Genomic DNA, 26,386 nt, shown 5'->3' with positions numbered 1-26,386 from the left:
ACTAAGGAGTCACATGCCAGGTTGAATTTCTGGTCCCCAATACTGAGCTGGTGTCCAGAAATTTCACACCCAGAGAGCTTCATTTTGAATGATAGGGTTTTATTACATATCCTGAAATGGTAGTTTGTGGGAAGGGGAATTTCATTTTAGCTTTCATGGATTGCTTAGAAAGCACTGAAAACATTTGAATTTTAAAGAGTGCAAGTGTTATGAAGAAAAAAAAAAAGGAGTATACAAAAAAAGGATGAAGACATTCTGAATCACAAGTCCAGTCAAGTATCATTCTAGGTTTCTGGCACTGAATACTATAACCTTTTAACCTGAAGTTCAGTTTCTGCCAAGTATATAATTCAACAATAACATGTAATATTCAGCCATTATGTTGTATCAGTCTATGTGTCCAGATGATAAAAAACAGACTAGTGAGCAAGCACATCCATTTTATTATCCCAATTCCAGAAGGGAGGGAGTGTGGGCCAAGGCCTCCAACTCTCCATAAAAGCAACATTGAGTAAAAGTGCTAAACTGAAATGCACAGCAACAGGTGTATAAGTGCTACACAATAATAATAGCATTATAAACCATGCAGAGGAGGATCCACTTTAAATATTCTTATTACCTCTGAGATTTCTCACCACCACGATTCTCAGACAGCGCCCTATAAGAGATCAGCTGGGAAAGTATAAGATCAAAGCAGATTCTAGAACAAGTCAGAAAACCAGCCAGATAGGTAATTCTTTCTAACCAGCACGGAGTGAGTTATTACCCTTAACAGAAGGTATGGGGGTAACCCTAAATAACTTGGCTGTGCAGACTGGATGGATCATTTGGGTTTTTATTTGCTGTCATTTCCTATGCTACTATGTTAAATGCTACCTAATGCTCAGAGGTAATAACTTGTTCTTTTTCTTCTCAAAGGATAAAGCATAACATATACTGAAAATTATATATTTCAGTAATGCTCAAGAATTTAGCTATCATACTGAAAAAAAATGCTTAATAAAAAAAGTAGTACAAGAAGAAAGAAAGTCATTCATTACTTGTGTGTCTGCATACCATCTTGTTCCATTCCGATTACCATCTGCTCAGTTCAGTTTTTCACACATTAGAGCAGAGGTCACCAAACTTCTTCAAGGGAAGGACCACACAAAACATTTCAAACCATTAAAAAGGCTGGAGTGGTGTGCCAGCAGAGACTGATCTGGGATGGGGGTGAAGGGATATGTCTGATTTGAAATGCTGGTAAAGGGCAAAAATAGGGCTGCCAGGAGCATGGCTGACCGCATTAGTAATATTTCTAGAAGATGGCAATTTTTCAACATCCCTGGGAACCCTGTTTTCTCCATCTTCCCCCTCAGGTATAGCAGAATGTAACTCTATGTGGACCACTCTTCTCCCCTCCCTTCTTATTCACGCACCACCCTTCACTCATCCCATTCCCCTTTCCTCTCATTTATTCTCTTTCCCTCCTTCCTTCCCCTCCCTTCACTCTCCCACCTGACCCTCTCCCTTTCTTGGGGTCTTTTTAATCTTCTGCTGGTGGGGTCTGGCTTCCCCCATCAGTGGCTCTCTTCACTGGCATGGATCAGCCAGTTCTTCTCCCACTGACAGAGCCTGGCCTCCCTACCAGCAAAACTTCTAATTTGATCAGGTTAGGCTGACTTCTCCCACTGCAAAGCATGGGAAATCTCGCCAGTCTTTCTTGCCCCATGGAGAGAGAGAAGAAAAGAAATTTTCCTCTGTGGGCAGATCCTTGCTCTCAGTAAAAACTTTGCTAATGGAATCCCCAATGAGGTATGCAAAATTGACACACTCAAAACCAGGCTTATTTGTGCATGTCACCAGGCCTGTGGAATAAATGAACATTTGATTTACAGTGAGCAGGTGATTTGATGTTTTTCAGATGCCAATGAAAATTGTGACTGTTTGTGCAATAGTTATATGGTTAGCTTCTCCAAGTCGAAATGTAAGTTTGCTTTCAGAAGAGTGGCCAAAGGCTGCTTATAATTCTTATTTTCATATAATTTTAGTATAATCCATGACTGAAGGGTGATTTTCCTTTTCTTAAGTAGTTTTGGTTCTATTTCAGTTCTGAGAGAATGTTATATAGTGAATTATGGGCAGTAATGGGTTTATGTAGAAGTCCCTTACGAGTTGGGGTGGGCTGATTATATGGAACAACAATATTAACTGTTAGTTTGGAGTGCATGTATTTTCTATTTTCTTGTATCTTTAGGGACCTTCATTTAAAATTTTTGCTCCATGCCGATGAGATGGCTAATGCCTTGGATGGGGCTGGAACCAAAATGTCCAGGTAAACAAATTGTTCAGTGCCATAGGGATCTTCCACATAAATAACGTGTCCTTGACTGTTTCACATCATGTTAAAAGCCTTGGTGTCTGGTTAGATTCTAGACTCTCTTTCCAATAACAAATTAAGGCTACAATTAGATCTAGCTTCCTTAAACTGCATCTACTTTGTAGCCTAAAGCCTTTGCTTAATGCTGATTTTCATTCTGTCGTCCAAGCTTTAATTTTACCATCTCTTGACTACTGTAATGTGGTCTATTTGGATCTCCCTGATGTGGCCTTAAAAGCACTTCAGTTGTTGCAAAATGTCACTGCAATGCTTATTTTGGGCATGCACATTAGGGAGCAAATTTCACCTGCACTTTATAAACTGCACTGGCTTCTAATTCAGTGATGTATAAAGTATAACATTTCTGTTATGCTTCAGATTAACCCTTTTCCACGAGCAAACCCTCTTCTTAAGATTCACACTCCTACTTGTAATCTGTGATCACAGAATAAAGGATTGTTGGAAGTACCCTCACAAACTGTCTTGGCTTCAAAAGACTAGAAAAAGAACTTTCTCTATTTCAGTGCCACAGTTCTGGAATTCATTACCCATCCAGTTGTGGCAAAAGACGAACACTAAAAAATTCAAAGCAGAACTAATGATCTACATGTTCAACTTGGCTTTCATATGATTACAATATGGCTGCTAATATCTTAGCTGTTATGAAGAGCGGTTATTATATGAATGTTATTTTTTTATTGTAGTTTATTGTATGTCTAAATGATTATGTATGGTTTTATTGTAAATCGCCTAGAGCCTTGCGAATCAGGTAATTCATAAATTTTAATAAACTGTAAACCAGAAGGATGAAGAAATCTGCACCAGGGAATTACTTCTCGTCAACGTCAAGGACAGGTCTTCTCCAATGGAATTCCACACCTACAGCACTGGCTTCTTAGCACAGAGGAAGAGAGCCCCAAAGGAGATCCTTCACCAGTTAGGTGGTCTTCCTGGCACCTCATCTGACGCCTTCAGCTTCCGCACCTCGCTCAATCCCTGACCTGTGACAGACCCAGTGCACGGGTGGGTGTGGGAAGCCTTCCCAGCCAACTTGCAGTGATATGATAACATAGTCCTAGGATGATGGTTATTTCTTATTGCACCAGGAGTCCAAAGAAGCCTTGCTCCAAAAGTGGCGTGGCTCCGCTGCCTACTCTCACACAAAGGCTTTGCGGGCTTACTTGATTTCACTTTCTGCAGAGCTTCCATCTTCCAGATGTAGTACAGTTTCACCAGGGAGGACTACAACTACAGCAATTGGGTACATCATTGTTCAGGTCAGACAGCAATAACAAACAGAATGTGTGCCCATGATGGACATGAAATGCCCACTTTCACAGACCAAAACCTGCTGCCTGTGGGCTTTTTAGCCTTGGTTTTCTCCATCTATTTTTAGTAGAACTATTGTGAAGTTGCCAAAGCAGCATCAAAAAGAAGGATTTGAAAACTTGCAAATCAGAGACAAAAGAAACACTAGACAAAATTAAGTACCAGACCAAAAACAGAGAGATTGGGAAATACAACTATGTGGTAGCTCAGATGAAGAAAGACTTGAGGGGCTCAGAAAGCAGTGAGTGCATAGAGAATTCCCATGCTTGCTCAAAGATTTTCTGAGCTCTGAGAGGCTGGGTCCATATTGACGCCTTCAGATGACATCATTCACTAGTTACATCTGAATTATGCCTGCTTGTCAATGGAGAAACATGACTATTTTCACTTGCTATCACACTTCTAATTTTGCTTTAGAAAAGAACATTCTTCTGAAATGGCAGTAACAAAACTGGGAGATGTCTCTGCTATTTCAAAAGATCAAAAAGTTCATAACAGGAGCCATGTTTTTAGTTCTAGCTGAATTAAGCTAAATTATGTGATACTCCAAAATTAAGAACAGGTTTCATATGTATATATATATTAAATGTTCTTTATGCAGATGACAGTACTTTATTTCTTTAAAAAAAACACTGATTTGCTGGCTACATTACAATCTGAATTTAATAAAATACAAAACATTAAATGGTGGTAGATTGCAACTTAATAAGAAAACAAAAATAATATTATTTGGGAGCAGAAGCACTCTGGATGTAAGGTTGGCATCACAGTTAAAGACAGATCCCAGCATGAACCAATTATAGCTTTTAAACATCTTGATGAAAAATAAACATAACCAAACTTACAGCACCATCTTCAGAGGGATAGCCGTGTTAGTCTGGTGAAGCAAAAATGACAGGACTCGAGTGGCACCTTATAGATTAACCATTTTACAGCAACATGTAATTCAAGAGCCTACTTAAATAGTCTCTGTACTGCCTTCTGGACAAACCAAAATTGAACAGTTGGACCAGGTGATATACAGTTTGCCTTAAAACATTCAGAGGAAACTCCAATTTGTGGTCTAATACTGATTGAAAAGTCAAGGCTTCTATCAATAAATGGAAATGACTAATATCTACATTTTTTTTTCAGATGGATGGTCTTCAAACTTCACCATGGTATTAGGCGGCTTGATGTATTAGAAGAAAGACAACATCTGCTGATCATGAGGCTGCTGTAGAGTATAATACATGTTTTAAAAAGTTTGTTTGGGAGCATAGTGTAACCCCAAAGCAGATCTATAAGGCTGATAAAACTGGCCTCTTTTGGCATTGTCTGTCAACTTCTACTCTGGCTGGTACAGGAGATTTTAAATAGAACAAGAACCACCTGACTGTGCTTACATATATACTGTAAATGCAGAGGTCATACACAATCAAGATGTTAGTAGTTGGAAAATTCAGGCGAACAAGAGCATTCAAGGGTGGTGTTCATTTATCTGTTGAAATCAAGGCACAACTTAATACATGGATGGACAAAGAAATATTTTTGTATTGGTTTCACCATGCCTTCATACCAGCAATGAAAGAACATCAGATGAAACTTAAAAACAGAAGAGACAAATTATTCTGATTTTATATAACTGTCAAGCTTACCCTCCTGAATCAGAGATAGTGTCTAGAAATATTTTTACCATCTTCCTTCCTGCAAATGTAACTTCAGTCATACATTCAATGGACCAGGGAATTATCAAAAACATGAACTCCATCTACAGAAGGGATTTTTTGCGAAAGCTGCTCAACTATGTACACTATCTCAGTGCACTATCTGGGATGCAATTTTTAACATGGCATGTGCCTGGTCTGCTTTAAAATAGACAAACTTTTGAGGAAGGCTTAGAGAAAATTCATATTACACAAAATTAGACCAGTGTTGAAATTAAAGAAAAGGTTGTGAATCCAAAGAGATCCACTGTATCTCAACAAGACTGAAAAGACCACAGTGAAGAAACTGAAGAGAAGGGATGAGTGGGGGTAAGTGGTGTGTGAGAGGGGGAGGAAGTGAGGGTAAAGTAGTGTCTGGGTGCTGGAACAGAGCATTTTACAGGTTTGACCATGGAGCTAGGTGTACCTATTTTTGTTTCAGCATATTATACCATTATTGGATTTCCATAAATACTATAAAAGGCTGGAAAAAATGTAGATATAAGTTTTTCTTTCATGAAAAGCAGCAGCATGAAAAACTCAGATAACCAGCATTAATCAGCATCTCCTATTTCCTATGCATGTCAGATAATGGAGCTTTTAAAGGTCAATAGTTTCTGGTCAGGCTGAACCAGTTCTGGTTTTGCCCCATTGCATCTAGGGCATTTTTTCTTATTTAAAAAAAAAAAGGCAGGACTAAGTTTCTAGATGCAATGTGGAAAAAAAATCAGCTTCTCCCTGATGACGAAGAGCCACAGCTCTACATGTGTTTTTATACAGGATAATGAAACACACAAACAGAAAGGGAGAATCGAATGCCAGTATTCATGTAGGAAGTTGGAACTTGCAAAACAAAGCAGTTTTCTTGCACAATCTGAGTTTTGCAACATGATTAAAAATAATTCTGTTCTTTTTTTTTTTTTTTAAGAAAACTTAAAATAAAACTGATGGAAGTCAGAAGAGAGACAGTATATAGCTAAAAGGAATAAAAACAGCATTTTTTATTGCACCATTACTTTAAAATAGTTTTTATCTAGTTGAGAAATTTGCCAAATTTTACAAGACTTATTACTAAACATCAGACATCTGTGTTACGTTTTATTAAAAAAGCTTACATCTTTCTGTAGTTTGCCTACAACATATTATAACATCACAGGGATAAATATATTTGGACAGTCTCTCTCAGAAACGGCATCCTCAACTGAGTGGCTACCAACTATGCCTTTTATCATTTATTGCCAAAGAATTTTAAATTCTACAAGTTGCATGAAGTAGTGTGGTTACATTGTTAGTCCACCTGAATGCATAGAAATAAAGTTTAACAAAAAAAAAAATTAAAAGTGATACATTTTTATTGGCCTATCAATACATTTCTTGATTACTCTCTTCTTTAGGTCACAATAGAATGAGCAAAAGATCATATTACCAGAAAATGAAAGGGAATCATAAAAGGCATTGCAATTAATGAGACCTAGGTCTTTGCAGAATCCTTTTTCGTCAGTTCTAAAGAGTTTGATCATTTTAAAAGTCTTATGGTTCCTGGATTGTTTTAAATGTTTCCTTTACTTATCCTGATCATAAGGTCATTGATGCAGGGGCCTGATTTTGAAAAGTACTCCCCCATGAAGGTGTCATTTGGTTATGCCTGTACTATCTGATTCTGTTCTGTGCAAGTTCATTCTTGCATTTAACTTCTGGCCTGTATCACCAGAAATAGCATGCTTTGTCACATTTTCTGCATTGAACAACATACACTACGTTAGAGGAGGAGCGTATTTATTTATTTATAAAATTCCTATCCCGCTGATCCACAAATCTCAGCACACAATATTAGTAAAACAAATCCAAAATGAAACAAAGTGGTTGTGTAACCAAATTTAGAAGGTCTTAGACTGCAGAAAACATAGGGAAGCAAGACAGCAGCTCACTCCTCCAATGCCCCCTCCCCTCCCCCTGCACAAAAACACATGAATATCAATATGGCTTTAAAACAAGGCCGCAGTTTATTATCAAACATAACCCGAGCCCGCAACTTGTTAATACAATATACCAAAACATAATCCCCCACCACCTCCTCCGTTGTGCCCCTCTTCGCTTACCACCGCGTCCCATCTCTTCGATTCCCCCCATCTCTTACCCCGCCTCAGAACCAGCGAGGGTAAACGTGAGGCCTGAGCATTGCCCCCCCCCCCCTTGCTCTTTAGGCCTTCCCGTGTTGCAGCCCCAAACTACACGAGCATTCCCCCCCCCCCCTTCAATGTCCTTCACAATCCAATACGATACATTATAACTTAGGGCTCGGCTTTTCCGCCACAAACCAAGGTAAACTGTTTGCTTTTGTTCCCCCACTGCGGCCCCCCCTCTAAAGCAGTTGTTGCTCAAATCCTTCCTCCAGGGCATTGTTGAAAAAATCCTTACCAATGTCCGAAAGATGCACCCCATCACCCAAAAATAGCCCACCCAACACCTCCCATGACCAAGCATGCCGTACCCAAAAACCTCCCTGTTGTACCATTTCCCAATTTGTCATTTCAATTTTTTGACACCGTTTCGCCAGAAAGGCTCTGCACAGTGCTTGATCCGAATTATAATATCGGACCACCCCACTTTCGTACCCGGCATGCATATCATAACGCATGCCAAATCTTTTCGCATAATTGCCACTAATTTGCAGCAGGACACTTTACCAATGTCATTTCCCCCCAAATGTATGATCAATAGACGTGGTGCACCCCATGTCCGAACCTTCCCCTGTAGGAAAGAAAGCAACTCCTCCCACTGCATGCCCCCTTTGCCGAACCATCGCACAATCCACCGATCGGCATTCAGGTTCAAATTTTCTCCATAAGGCCTCTTTGCGGCCCTCCGTCGAGCACGGTGAACAAAAGAATGGCCCACGACTCAAGCACATTCTTGAATAGGTGCCACCCCGTCATTGTCTGCAAGGCAAAGAACTGTATTAGCTAACGGAAATGGCCCGCTGCTCGCCCCGTATCACTTTTTACTTGCGCATGTAGGAACGGAAAACCATACACTTCCAACGGCCGAGCATTTGAATTCTGCACACCGTCCACCCCAACTCGGCTGCCGTAGTCGCTGCCCCTATCCTAAATTAATGCGTCGAGTACCTCCCCGCCTCCCACCCTAACCCTTCTGCCACCCATTGTAGCACACGAGCAAACTGGAAAATGGTTAACGGAAAACCGTCCCCGTGAACTAAAAAGAAACCCCTCATTGCTGGCCGGATCCATATGAAAGCTTGCGCGCTCCGCACCAGACACACCAGCTCGTCACGCGCCCATACCAATGAAATCCAAAACCCTCTGCCTTGTTGATCCGTCTTGGATTTCCTAATGCGCACTGTGACTCGATGCTCATAAACCCAAACATCTTGAGCCCTCAAACCGGCCCCTTGACCGCTCGCCTTGGACCTGGCAACCAATTCGCTGACCCTCATGGCTCAGAAAAAAAGCGAAGGAGAAAGCCACTCAAAACAACAAAACCTTGTACCTGGACCGGCACACCTCCTCCAATTGTTCCGCTATTATCACCAAGTCCAGATTCCGTATAGGCCTCCACTTATCTCCTTACTCTGCGTACCCTCTACTCCAACCCCACAAAACTAGTCTGACTAGAAAGCTACTAATCGGGTCACCCCAAACCCTTAGTTTCTGAAAAAATCCGAAACCCGCCAATTGGCATCGAGCTGACCCTAACGAGTAACCCGCCCCTTTAGCCCACAAAATAAACTGTACCGCCTCTCCCTTGTGCACTGCCCCGCCATCCCACCCCAAAGTCTGCAAAAAACGAGACACCGCTCCTCTGCCTTGCCAGATAAGATCTCCACGTAGCCGGTGCCAGTGATTGTCGTATCAAGTCCCAGGTGTCATCCTGCCGAGCTGCCAAAGAAACTAAACATTCCATCGCATGCAGAGAAAAACCATCTCCCTAAGAAGCCTGGATACCCTTACACACTTTGTGGATTGTTTGTTAACCACCTGGCCTACCCCTAGGTTATCGTACCACCATACCACTTTTTTATTCCACAGCCCCTTCCCCCAGATCATCAGTGCTACTATTATAGGAAAAAGCTCTAGGAATGTAATATTTCGTGTCAACTCATCCTCAGCCCACCCCTCCAGCCATCTTCCTGTGCACCACCGCCCCTGGAAATATAAACCAAAACCAAATGCGTCGGCTGCGTCAGAATGCCGTTCTAAGTCCTCGTTTGAGACTTCTGCCTCCTGCATCATACAGACTCCGTTAAATGAATCTAAAAATCTTTCCCAGATTTCCAGTTTATCTTTCACAGCCTGTGTAACTTGGATGAAATGATGCCCTGCCTTTACCCCAACAGTCCTGGCTGACAGTCGACGAATAAGAAGGTGGAAGCTAGAGCTGTGAAGGTATCTGCATCAAAGAAGATGTCTGTCCAAGATGTGCTAGTTACTGAAGTGAACGAACAAGAGGTAGAAACTATTTCACTGGATACCCAAGGAATACTCTGCATTGATGTATGTGCCATACAAAATATAATATGTATAATGACATATTTTGGATTTATATTTAATTAAATTTTATACTCCACTTTTTTTCGCATTTCAAAGCTGATTACATCCATATACAATCTAAAGGTGATTTTAAGTTTAACAGAACAATTTTCAAAGGTGTTATGCACCTCCTTGAAGTGCCTACAATGGAACATACTCACCTGGCTTCTATTTATTTATTTAGGCATTTATTTATTTATTTAGGCATTTTATATGCCATCGTTCCAAATGAAGATCACAACGGTTTACAAAAGTAACATTCATACTATAGATCAACACAATAGGTATTTATATAAATCTACTTTGACGCTCTGATACATATTAACTAAAGGTTAATATGTTCTACCAGAGAACTTATGCTGGTCCGTTCCTATGGAATGAACTACCTGAGGAGCTTAGAGCTGAAAACGACCTGTTTTGCTTTAGGAAACAACTTAAAACTCATCTGTTTGCCATGGCTTTTGCCGAAAGACATTAAACTGCAGTCTAGGTCCTTCTAAGCTTAGTTACACAGTCACTTTATGTTTCATTTTGGATTTGTTTTTACTGTATTGCATGCTGAGATTTGTGGATAGACAATATAATTTTATAAATAAATAAATCTGTCAGTGAGTTTTTTTGTATACAGATATTTGAAGATGGCCATTGCTGACAGTTAACTTTTTGGATTCCACAGTTTCTATCATCAATGACCATCTACAAACATCTGTATTAGTCTAAGGTCCCACCACCTCATACAACTTCTGAAGCAGACTCCCACCATTTTAGCAACTCCTTGCTGCACAGTCTTCAATCTGCCTACATCAAAAGCAGAAACTCGATAATCCTCCAAGAGTCCCCCTCCCTCTATGATAGAGGCCCAAGAAACAGTATTTGTGCTCTCTGATAGACTACTGAGAGTCAGGCCCACCAAGATCTATATTTTAATCACAAACTTGAGTGCTTTAATTTCTCTCCTTTTTAGGCTGCCCTTTTTATTTTTTTATTCTTCTCCCCAGGCACTTATTCCCAGCTCTTGAATGCTGAACCTTCTGCCATAGAAGGTAGCCAGGCTCCAGACAGCTGCATGTTAGTTTAACTTTCTGCACGTATTACCTACAAATCAATGACCATCAGTCACAAAATCCTAAACGATGATCTTCATGGACTACAAGGCTTAAACATAACCCCCCAAAACCCACAAAGAAACCTACGCTCTAACAACACAGGATACTTAAACATCCCCACCATAAGAGACGCTCATCTTTAAACTACACAAGAAAGAGCATTTTCCATTGCTTCCCCCAAAATTTGGAACACCCTACCCAAAGACCTGAGGACCCAGCACAACCTGAAAACACTTAAGAAAGACCTAAAAACATTTTTATTCTGCAAATTCTATTCTATCAGACACCTGATCATCCCAGTTCTCAACCAAACTCGCAGACATAATCCTCTTTCTTCCTGCTCTCCTGATGTACCCCTTACCCTTCCCTTTTCACCCCTCCCTGATCTCTGACTTGTTACGTTAAGTTTTATGAAAATGTTCTCCTCACTCTACTGTTTCTCTTCTACTAAGAAAAAATGTTTATTTTTCACAAAATCTCTACTGTTCCCAACTACTATGATTATTGCATTTTATTGAATAAGTGCATATTTTGTAAACCGTTATGATGGCTCTACCGAATAATGGTATATATAATAGTCTACAAACAAATAAATACACTTTTTTTTTTTTTTTGTATTATTTTTAAGGCACTTCCTTTTTGTCACAAAATGGTATTTGCACCCAAAACTCCCTGCCATCCCCAGGGAGTTGAACCAAAATGGCTGGTTCAACCTTCCTGAAACTTCCTCACAGGCACCAGCCCTTCAAACCATTCCAGGTCTATTAGGCTTTTGACAGCCTGCTTCATTTCATTGCTGCTCCAGTTACGGTCCCTGCAGTACACAGAGAGGCAGTTTAATGGCTTTCAAAGATGCCATGCAAATCTGCCAGTCAGGTCATGTACTTCTGCTGGAATTTAAAAAAAAACAAACCACCTGAGCTGGCACATTTAAAGCAGGGCAGACATCAGATCAAGACTGCTGCACAATTATTTGGTGCCCACTGGGAACTGCTGGGGAAGATGGTGAGCCAGGTCTATAACGTCCCTGTCGCATCAAGCTAAGAAATCAAGTAACAGATTCAAGGCTAACCAGCAATTCCAAAAAGATGTTCAAAGCAGGGGGCAGCAAAAATGTTCAGGCATAAAACCAGTTTCTGAGGAGCATAGAAAAAACAAATGTCTCAACCCTCTGAGAACCCACCAGTAACCAGAAAAAAGCTGGTGCTATGTTCCTAGCCCAATGGCAAGAACTACTGCTCTCATGAGAGACTTTATTGATTTCAGTCCCAAAAGAGGAAGCAATGTGCCTCAGGTCCTGGTATGGGGAATGTAATCTGTTTAATTTCTTATATTTCTCTCATGGATACATTCCTACATTTTACTTCCTAAAATCAGACTGGATTAAGAAGAAATTATCTACCCCAGTAAACAACTGATACACTATACTTTTACTATAAAGTAGCGTGTTGCCATTTTAGTCCACATGAATATGAAGAAATAAAAGAACAAACACTTCTACTAGAAACAGGCTTACAACAGATTTTATTACACACAGAAATGCTCTTTAGGTTGAAGAGACATGATAGAGGTTTATAAAATCATGACTAGCATGGAACAAGTTGATAGGAAAAGATAATTTACCCTTTCCAGTGGTACTAGATTAGGGGACACTTACTAACTAGTAGCAGCCTTAAAATGAACTCTAGAAAGTATTTTTTTCAGTCAGCTATGAAGAATCAGATAGTGTGCTCATAGTCTTTTTAAATCCCTGCCACCATCTCTCAGCATGGATTCTTAGTTCAGTTTTTCTTGAGTTACCCTGCTTGTGGGACAGCCCTGTTGGTGCAGCCATTACTTATAATTATCTTTTCTAGGAAAATGACTCAGATTCTTGTTGACAGAGGCCTGTGTACAGAATTGGAGGCAGTGCACCTTAGTCCTATTTTTGATCCAGAGTTTTGGAGACATAGTAACATAATAATGCCAGCAGAAAAGAACCAGATGGTCCATCCAGTCTGACCAGCATGTTTCTTATGGTAATATCTGCTATTCTGTGCAGTTACCCCCAAACCTTATGATAAGGGTAGTAATATTTATAATCAAAACCAAGCAACTGTCAAACACATAAATTACTGTTAGCAACATTTTTACTGGGTGAGGAGTCTTCTTGATAAGCCTGACAATACTGCTTGACATTCTTTGCTATGGGACTTGGCCGCAGAAGCTGTCCTGTGATTTTTCCCTATGTCTGCAGGTCAGTATCCCATGTTGGTTGTAGACTGTATCCAATTTCCCTTTTTATTCCCACCACCACCACCCGCTGAATCATGGTTATGTTGCAGTTACTTCAAAAGCATCAAGGCTATTGGTTGAAGGTAGTAATCCCTGTGTCTTGTGTTAAGGACAGTAACCGAAGCACCATGCAGGTTACCTCCAAGCACCCTCTTCTTCATTTCTGACCTCTAGTCTTTAGGGATCCACAGAGTTTCTCTCATCCTGCTTGGAATTCATTGACTGCTTTTTCTTCTTCACCACCTCTTCCAAAATGGCATTCCAAGCATCCTCCATCATCTCTGTGAAGAAATATTTCCTGACATTAGTTCTCAGTCATGTCCCCTGGAGTTTCATTTCATGACCCCTAGTTCTACTGTTTCCTTTCCGACAGAAAAGGTTTGAAGTTTGTGCATCATTAAAATCTTTGAGGTATCTGAAGATCTGTATCATATCTCCCCTGAACCTTCTCCCTTCCAGGGTATAAGTATTTAGATTCTTCACCCTTTCCTCATAGGTCTTCTGATACAGACTCCACACTATTCTGGTCACCCTTCTCTGGACCACCTCCATCCTGTCTCTAACCTTTTTGAGATACAGCCTCCAGAACTGAATACAGTACTCCAGGTGAGACTTCACCAAGGACCTTAACAGCTCCTTTTTCCTGCTGGTTATTCCTCTCTCTATGCAGACCAACATTATTCTGGCTTTAGCTATCACCTATCACATTGCTTCGCAGTCTTCAGATCGCTAGATACTATTACCCCAAGGTTTCATTCCCCATTATATACAACTCTTTCAGATTACCACACCCCAGGTGCTTGACTCTGCACTTATTGGCACTGAATCCCAGCTGCCAAATCTTCAACCACTCTTCAAGCTTTCTTAAATCACTTTTCATTCTTTCTACTTCTTCAGGCGTGTTCACTCCATTGCAGATCTTAGTATCAACCGCAAACAGAGAAACCTTATCTTCTATCCCTTCTGCAATGTCACTCACAAAGAGTTTTAACAGAACCAGTCCCAAAACCAATCCCTGCGGCATTTCGCATTGTCTCAGGTACAAACTCCGACCTTTTTATTACTGGCGAAGGAAGTTTTCCCACCCTTCCTTTCTCTCTGTTTCCCTTTTGAGTAAGATTTTTCTGTGTGTTTTGTTTGTCAGAATCCCTAAGACCTAGAGACTCAGATTTTTGATTGTTCAAAGGAAGAGGTGTCTTTCACCTAGAAAGGATCAGAGGATGAAGTTGTGCCAGCGAGGATAAATGGACTCATATCCATTACCAGTGAGGAGTTGGGAAGCACTGGTCGAAAGGTTTTGAATACTGATTCAAGTGAGGAACATCTGGGCTAAGGATGTAACAGTGGCCAATCTGGTACTTATAGAGGAGTGGAGAATGGAGAAGACTGTAGGAAAGGTATGAGAACTGGGACTTTGTCATTCTGAAAATCAATTAGGATACAATGTTTTCTAACCATTACTTATGGGAATAAACGGAGGGTTAAAATGCAAATTAAGGATATGTAAGCAGTCAAATTGTTAAGAAATTGGCTTTTATATATTGGCTGGAAGAGGTCACAAATTTATTAACTTTCAACTTGCAAATAAATCAAATTTAACATCAAGAGATGTAAAGAACAATCACTGCATTTTACAACTTATCATAAAATTAAATTGGAAATCCAGCATAATTGTTGCTAGAGATGCTTGAAGATTATCGGTGCTGTTTACAAAGGGACTTGAAGAGCAGGGTAATAGCTAAACAACACAAAGGGCTTTGAAGTTAAGCTTCCCCCCCCCCCCGCCCCCACCCCACAGACAGCCCTGAATACTCAAGATTTCATTTGACCACCGAGTGAGAACTGTGCAAGTAGGGTCCAAATTGAGATATGAGCCCTTGAATCCATTATCTGGGTTTTTCCACCCAGCGTTTACACCTGCTTCTGAGAGTGAACAAGACGGAATAGACTTTCCTGTTTGGGATCTGACAGGCATTTCCAAGAGACCCAGACTGGATAGTGTCAGAGACAGGATGCTGAACTTCATGGACTATTACTCTGACCCAGCTTGGGACTTTTTATTTATTTTTTTTTTAATTTAGCCTGCTTAATCCATTGCTCTCGGTGGGGTACAACATCACACCCCCCTCCGCATGTATCTCTCCCTCCTTTCCTCCCTCCCCTGACACTCCCACCCTCCCTTCTCCCCCCCCCCCACCCTTCTCTTACCTCCCTCCAATCAACCCTGATACCTAAATTATTTTATCAACAAGTCATAATGTATATATGTTATATGCTATAATTTTATTTTTCCATGTATTTCTGTTACAATTGTTACCATGTTATAATTGTTTTCATGTTATAATGTAAAATAGGGCAGAACTCACCCTATTCTCTCAGTTACCTGGAAACCGATGTGATATCTCGATTGAATGTCGGTATATAAAAGAAATAAATAAATAAAATAAATAAATAAAATATTGATCTACAGAATGATAACCATGGGTCTAAAACAAAATTATTTACAAAAAAAAAGTAAAAAATACTAGACATTATCTCTTGAAAAAAGAAAAGAAAAATCAAGCAGTCTTCTAATTAGGTACCTTTAAATATTATAGAAATAACTATATTAAACACACCCAAAGTGATACTGATGCAAATAACACCACCAACTAAGGACATGTTTTGAATGATCTGGAAAAAAAAGTCTCGAGGGTATTTCAGCGTACATCTGAACAAATGAATATATTTTATAATAAAGCTTTGGTATATCTTAAACTGAAAACTCCTGATAAGTATAGCAAAGATGTTTCATTTTAAGATCTAAGAAAATTTGCTGAGGAACAACTAAAAGTTTTTAAAAGCTTTAAAAAATATCTTCTTTTTTTTTTAAATTAAAAGAGCTACTATTTCTTGTTTGTACTTGACAAACAAGTACACAGAAGTAGAAGCCTTCTTTTACCTGAGTTACCCTGTAACAACTGTAATAAAATAAGCACTTTATTTAACTTAGTCAAATTATGAATTCATTTGTTTTGCAATGCTTCAGAATAATTAGAAAGTACATGAGAAGCAAATGATGCCTACAAATAGATATTAACAGGATAACTCATTGAAATCCAAGGGGCGAATTAATGTTTTATTAAAATTCACAACAAAGAATCCTCCAGATACCTATCATCACAAGGAGTTCCTCAGGGTTCCTCTCTCTCACCAACACTTTTCAACTTATACCTTCTCCCGCTTTGCCAACTGCTAAACAAATTGAACCTAAAACACTTCATATTTGCCGACGACGTCCAGATTGTGATCCCCATCAAAGAATCCATCACTAAAGCGCTAGAACTTTGGGAAAATTGCTTTCAAGAAATTAACGAGCTCTTATCCAGCTTAAATCTAATCCTAAACCAATCAAAAAGTGAATTCATTCTAATCTCTCCAGATAATTGCAAAATCACTACAAACCCGCCAGCCAACTTGCAAACCTCAAAAGTAAGAGATTTAGGAGTCTCCATAGACAACAGGCTAAATTTGAAATCGTTTATCAACCAAACAACCAAAGACTGCTTCCACAAACTGCACGTATTAAAAAGAATAAAACCCCTATTTCACTTCCATGATTATAGAACAGTGCTCCAAGCAATAATATTTGCGAAAATTGATTACTGCAACTCGATCCTACTAGGCATCCCATCATCACATACTAAACCGCTCCAAATGATACAGAACACCGCAGCAAGAATTCTAACAAACAAAAGAAGAAGAGATCACATTACACCAGTCCTTAAAGACCTACACTGGTTACCAATCCACTACAGAATAATTCATAAATCCCTCACCACAATCTACAAGAATATCCATGGACTGGCTCCACTCCATCTACAAATAGCTCTTAAAAAACACTCCTCCAACAGACCCATCAGAGAAGCATATAGAGAATATCTACAGGTACCACACAACAATACCACCCAACATATAACATTGAGAGATCGGGCCTTCTCCACAGCAGGTCCCCCACTGTGGAACTCCATCCCCCTAGAACTAAGACAGGAACCATGTCTTCCAACCTTCAGGAAAAGACTGAAAACATGGCTGTTCATGAAAGCATTTCCGGACCCTTAAAGATTCACTACCATCAAATGCAGCATTACTGAACATTTCCTATTAAACTGAAACAGTCTCTATCTACCAATCATTACAATGTTTTACTTCTCGTTAAACTTTTTATCTTTCCTCTAACTCTAATCCCAGTTAGAATGACCCCCGTTTTATTGTAACTTTTTTCTTCCATGCACTTGTTTTACTTTTTAATGTATACTCTTATGTTATTAGTTATTTACGTTATAATGTATTTCTCACCCCTTGTTTTATGTAAACCGACATGATACGAACTCCGTGAATGCCGGTATAGAAAAATACAAATAAATAAAAATAAATAAAAAATTAAGCAATGGACGAAATTAACTCTTATTGCGTGAACTGGTGTCTCTCTCAAAATACAGTGTAGCGTCCTCTCTCAGTGGCCTCAAAACTATTATGATTAAAACAATTTCTTAATAACCTGGGAGAAGTCTTATTTAACAATTTTTACTATTAGAAATTTTCAGGTGAATTTTAAAAGCTTGGCACATGCCAAAACCATGAGATACACACAGAAGTTGGGCTGGTGCACACAGAGTGGATTTTAAAAAGCGCCCGCATACATGTGTATCTCCCGCTATGCACACAAAAAAAACTGTTCTCAGCTCGTTAAGGGTGGGGCATGGGCATTCCTGGATTTCACACTGAAACCAGCGTGCAAATACTTACGCTCACAAGCGCGTACAGGGGTCCCCCACCACGTAACTTTATTCTGACTGGATGGCTTGTAAGTTATAAAACAGAAACAAACAGATCAGCAGACTTTTAAAGGTCGGGACTAAAAGGGAAAAATGGAGGCTATTAAACTGGGGGGGGGGGGGGTCTGAAAGTCCTACCCCTTGCTTGTGTGAAACGGTAATGAACTGGGAAAACTGGTAATTGCGTCAGCACGCGTCTATTAAAATCCCCCCACTTACGCAGTAGAAGTGGCATTTGTGCGCGCAGGCGTGCATCCACTTAAAATTGTGCGCACAAGTGCACGTATTCAACCGATTTTATAACTCGCATCTATATACGTGCATTTATAAAATGGCCACATAAGTGCACCTGCGCACTTATTTAAAAAGTTATCGTCAATGAGAATTAAGAATGAGCTGAAATCAGAGGAATTTTAAGAGGCGTGCTGACATCTGAAATGAAACAGCAAATGTAAAGTTTTTCATTTTTGTTTTCAAAACAAAAGAAAAATGAATGAAATCTAGCTCCTTTTTAATTTTGTTTGTGCCGAGGCATTTAAAAAACACCCCAGCTGCTGTTTTTAAAAGCTCTCCCAAGCTTTCTCCCACCCCTGATCCCCATGGCCTTCCCTTATTCTCCATGAATGTAACTGGGTAACCCCCCTTCTCCTCCTGGGGGCAGGAGCAATCCCCAGTCACTCCTGCCCTGCTGGTCCCATGTCTCATAATAGTATTGGGTTTTTGAAATTTCGCTATATTAACAAATGGCACTCGTGCACTGCAAATGAAAAAAACATATATAATATATTAAGAGGCATGGGACTTTTTTTTTTTTTTATTATTTGACAGCTGAGATGCTCCATATATTTAAATATTTTAGATTAGGTTTATAGGAACTGTACAAAACTATATGTAATCTCAAAAAAGTTGGGACACTACAAGTAGAAGTTATCTATCTTCTGGTTGGTATTACTGCCATAATCTGAGCTTGGTTATTTACGTTTCTTCATTATCTAACATTTTTATTTATAAGAATATACATTCATTAATACATCAAGAAAAATGAGTAGAAATGGCATAAATCCAACAAAAAAGATCTACAACAAAGTGGACACAACTGAACAGGTAGAGAGAAAGAAGGATGATTAAAAAAAACTTGGAAAAATGATGAAAGGTTTGGCAGCTAGGTTTCAATGCCAAGAAGTGCAGAGCAATGCAATTGGGGTGCAGTTATCTTATGTGCACAAACTGCAAGAGAGACCTTGGGGTGATAGTATCTGGTGTAACATGGTGATAGCTAAAGCCAGAGGGATGCTAGGCTGCATAGAGAGAGAGGAATAACTAGCAGGAAAAAGGGGTGATAAATAATGCCCTTGTACAGGTCTTTGGAGAGGCCTCATCAGGAGTACTATGTTGAGTTCTGGCAGTTCAGAGAAGGGCAACCAAAATGGTGTGGGGGTTTGTATTGGAAGACCTATGAGGAGAGGCTGAAGGATCTAAATATGTACACCCTGGAGGAAAGGAGGTGCAGGGAAGATATAATACAGACCTTCAGATACCTGAAAAGCTTTAATGATACACAGACATCAAATCCTTTCCATTGGTAAGGAAACTGTAGAATTAGGGCATCACTATATGAAACTCCAAGGGGGACAACTAAGAACAAACATCAGAAAATGTCTTCACAGAGTGGGTGGTGGATGCCGGGAATCCTTCCCAGAAGAGGTGGTGAATTCAAGAACAAAAATGGAATTCAAAAGGGCATGGGATAAGGACTGTGGATCCCTGAAAGCTGGAAATGAAGAAATACAGTAAGCTATATTAACTTTAGGTGCAACATTCGGATGGGGGGATAACCTGCACAGAGTGGCAGATACCACACTTAACATAAGGCTTAGGGAGATCACCATAGAGGTGGAGTGTCCAAGCCCGCACATCTGAGGCCACAAATTCATGGCTAGGTTGTGGCACAGAGCAATTTATGAGACACTCTCGCATTTGCAGCCCAATTAGCCTTGATGTTTTTGAGGCAACTACAACATTGCTCTCTACTTTGACGGCAGGGGAAATTAGATTCAGATGACAGCCAATGGCTGGACCCTGACTTTTACGTTTCAGGGTACTGATGTGCAGACATTTGGGAAAAAATTATGCTGCAAATGACTGCAAAAGCAAAGCACGTTCAAGCAACATTGCTTGAATTATCAAGAAGGCTGGTCACCCTGTAAAAATGTTGCTAGCAGTAATTTTATTATGCGTTTAGACAGTTGCTTAGTTGTTACTGTAAATATTACTACCCTTAACATAACTTAACGCTTGGTGGTAACCAGCATGCAGTGGCAGTTACTACCCTTAATATAAGGCTTGGGGAAACCTGCAGTTGCTCCCCTAACAGAAAGGGGGTATCCTGCACGGAGCATCAGTTGCTGTCCTTGACGGAGGCCTTTGGGGTGGTCTGCACAGAGTGCCAGCCACCACCACGAGCAGCTTGCTGGGTAGACTGGATGGACTGTTGGTCTTCTGCCAATGGTTACTATATTACTATGATCACAAACATGTGATTAATGCCCCATCAATTCCTCAAAGTATAAGATTGAAGCCAACAAAACAGAAGGAAATAAAAACAAAAATAAACAAACAAAAGTTAGAGAATACAGTGGAGTGGAGTGGAGGAGCGGCCTAGTGGGTAGAACAGAGGGTTGAGAACCAAGGCTCAAATCCCACTTCTGCTGATGCTCCTTGTGACCTTTGGTAAGCCGCTTCACTTGCCATTAAATCAGGTGCAAACTATTTACTAAGGCTTTTCTCCCATTCTGTTGTCTATGGGAAAACACTAAATGATGCTCTTAAAATTGTAAGCCCTCTGGAGCAGGGGGGGAAAAAAAAACCTACTGCACCCGAATGCCTTGAGCTACCGGTGAAAGGAACATAAGAACATAAAAAATGTCATACTTGGTCAGACCAAGGTCCATCAAAGCCCAGCATTCTGTCTTCAACAGACAATCTGGGTCTCAAGTACCCAAATTTCCAATAGTTTATCTATTTCTTATATCACAGTCCTAGGAATAAGCGCTGGCCATCCCAAGACTATCTGCTAACAACCTTTTATGGATTTTTACTTCAGGAACTTCTCCAATCCTCTTTTGAACCCCACTATGTTAGTTGCCTTGCCCATATCCTCACAGATTCAATAGCTTGAAACATAGAAACATAGAAATGACGGCAGAAGACGACCAAACGGCCCATCCAGTCTGCCCAGCAAGCTACGCACTTTATCCTTTTTTTTTGGAGATGGCAGCCCTCCATCATTCCGCTCCGTGAAGGTGGAACACCAACCACTGGCCTCTGGCATCCCGCTCCGTGAATGCCTCTGTGGCTAGTGCCGCTCCGTGCAGTGTTTTGCTGTCTCCTCTTTATTCACGTCCTCTAGACTTGATGGATCCACAGTGTTTATCCCACGCCCCTTTGAAGTCCTTCACAGTTTTAGACTTCACCACTTCCTCCGGAAGGGCATTCCAGGCATCCACCACCCTTTCCGTGAAGAAATATTTGACCGTGCACTGAGTGAAAAAATACTTCCTACGATGTGTTTAAATCTGCCAGTTGTTAGTTTTATGGAGGGTCCCCCATCCTAGTGTTGTCTGAAAGGGTAAATAACCCCTCTCTATTTATCTGTTCCACCCCACTGATGATTTTATACATTTCAATCATATCCCTTTCTCAGTCTCTTTTTCAAGCTAAAGAGCCCTAATCTGCTTAGCCTTTCTCCATAAGGGAGCTTTTCCATCTCCTTTAGCATTTTTGTCACCCTTCTATGTACCTTTTCTAGTATGAGCTAAATGTAAGTATCAATTAAACCAGTACAAAGGCTGGGGCTGACGAGGGAGCAGAAAGCTCAGAAACAGATAGCTGCAAAGGATAAAAAAAAAGAGAGAGAGATCCTGCTAATATGAAACATCACATTCACAGGGAAATTTGAGAAAAAAAAAAGTGTGCATTAATTTGGCCCAGTTTGGGCATCTTGATTTTAAATTTAAGACCCTAACACAAAAGATATGAAAATAAATGGAACATTATATTAAAAAGTGGGGAATTATCATTGCATCAAGTGCTTCTTTAAAGTACCTTTACTAGATATTTCACTCGTGTCCAGACTTTTAGTTCCCATCCTAAGGTATAATGCACATAAATTAGTTTTTGACAATTACTATTTTTACACATGTAACTCCAGTGAAATTTCAGAGAATTTTCAAAAGGTTTTACCTATGCGGATGGGCTTTTGAACATTGCTAGGTATATGCTGCTTTTAATGTTCATACCTGCATAGAAGGTAATTTTCAAAAGGATTTACATGTGTAAAAGTAGCAAATATCCTAGCAATGTCCAAAAGTCCATTTACGTATATAAAACCTTTTGAAAATTCAGTGAAATTTCAAAAGTTACATGCGTAAAAGTAGCAGTTTTCAAAAGCAGTTTTATATTCGCAAATCCTTTTGAAAATTACCCCCCCCCCCAAGTCTCACAATGGCAGTAATGCTGGTTGTACACAAAGTATTGTAATTCCTAACATTCCTAACTACGCCTTTAAATTTCATATTCTTAAATAAATTGAAAAAAAAAATCTCTGCCTCTTCCAGAGATAAGTTTGGGGACACAGAGCTCAGTGATATTCTAGAATTGCTCAAAACGAGTAGTTTCAAACAAATACAGATAATGCACATTTGAAGACCTGTTGTCATGCCACATTACTTTAGCAGCTTTCTTAATCTTAGCTGTAATATGCCATATTTATCTTCAAGGAAGAATTCAGATTCCAGCTGAGCAGGTCATGATAGAGGTGAGACTACAGTAAGAAAGTATTTCAGAAGAAAGTCTCAAAAGAGAGAGTTATAGATAATTGCTGGTGATGACCGCCTACTAAGAAGAGAGAGAGTTTGTGGACATTTTAGATGTTTAAACAAAAACATTTTTACCCAAGTTATTGTATGACAATTTTTTTTTATCTACAAAGAGATTAGGCAAGGTTAATCATATAGTACAATATCAAAACAGAAGAGTAGCTAACAGGAGCTTAGCATGCAATTTCAGGATGTGACAACAGGTTATGACATGGAGAGTCTAAATCCAGCTGTGCACATAGACTGGGCCCAATCCACTAAGGTACCTAATGTGCCTGTAAGGTATGCTGCAGAGCTCCACAATTACTGCTACACAGGGCTCTCTGACTTTAAAAATCCCTCAGGGAAAATTAAAGGATGTTGAACCTTTTTTTTTTTTTTTTTAATTTTCCAGACTGGTACTCATTATATAAACCAGGCATATTGTTCAGCAGCAAGAAAAAAAAAAAAAAAAAAGATTTCAGTGAATATTTGATTGTCTTCGGTACACAAGAAGTGCATTGGACATCAGAGACACATATATCCAAATACATGCATCCACTAGAAGAGGGAACAGTTCAGTTATGAACAGATAAGATTATGATTTTTAGTTATCATGCATTTGGATTACCCTGCATGTTACTGTGTCTTAACATTGGCTTCTTGTAAAAGGAGGCTCCTAAGTTCCACTATTACTCCTCTTCCAAAAAATAAATAAATAAATAAAAATATTGCCCAATCGAACATCCACATGACAATTTACTTCTCAAGAGTATAACATTTCTTCAAAACAGTTCCCCAGACTGCATCAGTATGGACAGCAAACGTAAGCTCCAGTCATTCATTTTTAGAACTCACTGCTGCGGAACCAAAGGACTGCTTGAATGACAGCGCTGTCCAGACTGACAGGAAATGAGCAATTGTGGGAAGTGAAACACATTCTGTTCACACAAGACCAAGAGACCTGTGAAATTATAGTCCCTGCTTCTGTTTTCATCAGGTGACCATAAATCACATTAGTCCATAATGGCTACTCATCAGATTGCTTGTATAAAAGGAAGCAGTATCCGTATCAGAAAACAAAAATGCAATGTTTTATTTAGTGACATTTGTTCATTGAGGAAACGAGCTCATTTAAATAGTAACAGGACAGACATAAAAGTGCTGTGTCACTGTGAATGCAAAAGTGCAGTGTCATGGTGAATGCAAGATGTGCAGTGGGCATTCTGCATTTTAGCTATATAAATAGCTATTAGAATGCAGAGGGCAGAGTACATGTTAGCTATTACCCATATAAGCAAAAAGCATAAGAAAACAATGGCATATTTGAAATATACTTTTTGTGCAAATACTTAAAATTACATATTTATTTTTACATCTATCACAGATTGTCACAGCTATTAGAATGCAGAGGGCAGAGTACATGTTAGCTATCACCCATATAAGCAAAAAGCATAAGAAAACAATTGCATATTTGAAATATACATTTTGTGCAAATACTTAAAATTACATATTTATTTTTACATCTATCACAGATTGTCACAGTCCGGCTAGTTGGATAAGGGGATTTCCCCAATAGGAGCAGTACAGGACTCTGTTAGAGTCTTCTGCAGGAGTCAAGAGCAGGCAGGACAGGCTTGGATCCTCTGCCTGTCTAGCCACCTCCCAATTGGGTTGAGCCCTCATGTTCCGGTGGCCAGCAGAACTTCTCAGGCAGGTCTTCTGGAGGCAATGCACCATCGGATCAGGAACAGGGTGCTCACTGCAACAGGGAGTGCACCAGCATGACAGGGAAGCAGAGTACACACAAGACAAGGCAAGACCAGAACAGGGTGCAGGGTAAGGAGCACAAAGGAGAGCTAGGCCACTGGGAGGCCTGGACAAGATGTGAGGCAAGGGGAGGACAGAAGCAAGGCAGGAACAGGGTAGAAACATACAGGCAGGAACAGGTAAATAGGCACACTGCAAGGCAAGGCAAAATAGGAACTGGGGTGCAGACAGACAAGGACCGAAGAGTAGGAATACACAGAACGGATAGGCTAGAGCAAGGCCTAACTGGGGCAAGGCAGGGAATAGAAAAGAAGCGAGGCTATCAGGATACCTAGACACTCTAGCAAGAAGGATCACCACCGGGAACAGAAGGATCACTAGAGACCCACAGAGAACAGGACAGGAGCATAGCAAGGAACCCCTGGATAAGGGCAGTCAGTGGAGTGCCAAGAAAGGGCAAGACAACACAAGATACATGCAGGCAAGATAGGCCCAAGCAAGACATGGACAGGACTACAAGAAAAGGGCAAGGTATAGACAGGCAAACAAAAATCAATTTTTCCAACTAAGATCCTCACCAAATGTATACAATATATTTCACACACACAATTACACCCGGTGCTTATTTTTATATGGATGATTTTCTATATACCCGCTCAATAATTTCTCCTAATTTTCTTTTCCTTTCTTACTTCAAATAATTATTTAGGAGAGCAGGGGATGGTTTCATATATTATAGGCTACCATCCAGGTGCCAATGTTTTTCTTGTAATCATTAACACAACCTCCCGCCTCCAATTTTTATTCAAACTTCTATATTAAAAAGTTATTGAGCTGGGTTACAGAAAATTAACCCCTTTTTTTAGTTTTTCACTTGTGTTGTTTAATAAAATCTTCTTTTTGTGACTAGCACTTTTCTGTTATTTCCTTTTTCAGCCGTCAAAGGAAAGATTACTTTTACTTAGCTTTAAAGAATGTCTCTTATGATCCCGACATGCGCAAGTTTCGACAATTGCTGTCTGGTTCATCAATATAGATGTACTAGATGGGTGAATTTTACCACTCCCTCAATACTATAGTGAACAATACATATGTTTACAAGAGGGAGCAAATTTTTGTCACAAGAAATCTTTGATAACCAAACAAGTGTGTCGTAAAATACACTCATACACACACACACACATTTACCCATTAAAATACAAATTAAAGCATAGTTACAGAACAAACCAGAAAACCTCATATATATCACTACCAAGATGTCAAGAGGATATTTCAAATACAACGGAAAACATGTATATGTACTTCCTGTGGTTATTTGAAACCATTTACAACTCTAAATGTTCTTATACCTTCTATAAATGTTCAACCTGTTAATCTTAATTACAGCATCATATATATAAATCACTACGCCAAATACATGTAACTTCAGTGTATGCTAATACTTAAACCCTTAACGTTCTCTTCATCTGGTGTTCTTCACTAAATGCTTTGTCATCAATATATGAAGGCAATGCTGCATTAATCACACGGTATGAACCCCAACAAGAGGCCCTTGTTTCTCTGATTTCAGCTTCATCAGGGGGAAGCTGACCATCTAGGAAAACAAACCCATACATCTTTGCTTTTAACAAACGCAATAC

General features: G+C 39.7%; 1 protein-coding gene across 6 annotated transcripts in view; it reads right to left on the bottom strand.

Annotated features, from left to right (window-relative positions):
• SLX4IP (SLX4 interacting protein) overlaps positions 1–26,386 on the bottom strand; it is a 343,277-nt gene that overhangs the window by 244,180 nt on the left and 72,711 nt on the right. For 2 of the 6 annotated variants that reach the window (XM_029593540.1, XM_029593538.1), the window contains exon 3: positions 13,472–13,584. The exons of 3 other annotated variants lie outside the window; for them this stretch is intronic. The gene's annotated coding sequence lies outside the window, so the exon portion shown is untranslated. Of the gene's footprint in view, positions 1–13,442; positions 13,585–26,386 lie in introns of all 6 variants that reach the window. One more of the 6 variants, XM_029593539.1, reaches the window with a different exon arrangement.

This window comes from Rhinatrema bivittatum, chromosome 3 (genome assembly GCF_901001135.1).
Source record: "Rhinatrema bivittatum chromosome 3, aRhiBiv1.1, whole genome shotgun sequence".
Lineage (NCBI taxonomy): Eukaryota > Metazoa > Chordata > Amphibia > Gymnophiona > Rhinatrematidae > Rhinatrema > Rhinatrema bivittatum.
The sequence above is the reverse complement of the archived record's forward strand: the minus strand, read 5'-3'. Positions and strand labels throughout refer to the sequence as shown.